The 982-nt window shown below is 36.8% G+C and overlaps 1 non-coding gene across 1 annotated transcript; it reads right to left on the reverse strand.

Annotated features, from left to right (window-relative positions):
* Positions 1 to 643: 643 nt before the first annotated feature.
* On the reverse strand, positions 644 to 737 carry LOC117924417. The gene has a single exon (XR_004652784.1). It is a non-coding gene; the product is annotated as a small nucleolar RNA Z122 (small nucleolar RNA).
* Positions 738 to 982: the final 245 nt, after the last annotated feature.

Raw genomic sequence — 982 nt, forward strand, 5'->3', positions numbered from 1 at the left:
GTTAAATTCATATGCATGCCAAATATCAATTAGGATTGTGTGATTCATGACATCTATTTAGCCTAGGGTTTCATCTTTGACCTATATGCTCCCACATACCCAATTCATTAGTAGAGACCGAGTTCTGGGCCTAGAGAGGTGCTACCTCGCATGAGGTACCTTCCCAATGGGTAACCTGATCCCCGAACCCAGAATCTAGTTTACGCAGACCGCTTTTTTTCCATACTGGGGTCATTAGGGTTTTGGTCCTTACTTAATTTTCCCCATTTTAAAAAATAAAAATAAAAAGTAAGTGGCGACTCCATACAACACCGTTCCTCATCGGGGACGGGTTTTTCAAACTGGAGAACTCAACTTTTTCATTCCTTCTTTTCTTTTAATAGCGAGTCGCGCCGGTCCGATGGATCGGGTGAAGGTCCACATGTAGGCATTGCACTGTCAACTCATCATTTCCCAAACTCCATGGTATCAAAATGATATCACACATTGATAACTCCAACGCATCAATGATAGGCCAATCTGGGATAACTTAGCTCAGCTACTTGGGTGATCAATTTTTTTTATTTTTATGCCAAAGCAGAATTGAAATAACAACATCAAGAACAAAACAAAAAGACTATCATATTTGTTGTACTTCACAAAGTTTGGGATCAGACTAACGTGCAAAAAATATTCAGCATGGCAAAAAAACCATTAAGCCTATGCTAACCTGTTTGAATCTCTCATCATTTCCCAAACTCCAAAATCTGAGATTGATTTCATAATTATATTTTCATACAATGAGAAATCTAACCCATAAAATAAACACACAATGAGGTCTATTATTATAACTCCAACAACATAAAATTGCACAATCACTTATTCACTGTAGTAATTTTTTTTCACATAGGGTTCTTTTATAAATGACCCTAGAAGCACAAAATTGCATGATTACCATTTCATCATAGATAAAGTTTTGTGCCCATCCATTTCATTCATAACT

Source organism: Vitis riparia, chromosome 10 (genome assembly GCF_004353265.1).
Source record: "Vitis riparia cultivar Riparia Gloire de Montpellier isolate 1030 chromosome 10, EGFV_Vit.rip_1.0, whole genome shotgun sequence".
In the NCBI taxonomy this organism is placed as follows: domain Eukaryota; kingdom Viridiplantae; phylum Streptophyta; class Magnoliopsida; order Vitales; family Vitaceae; genus Vitis; species Vitis riparia.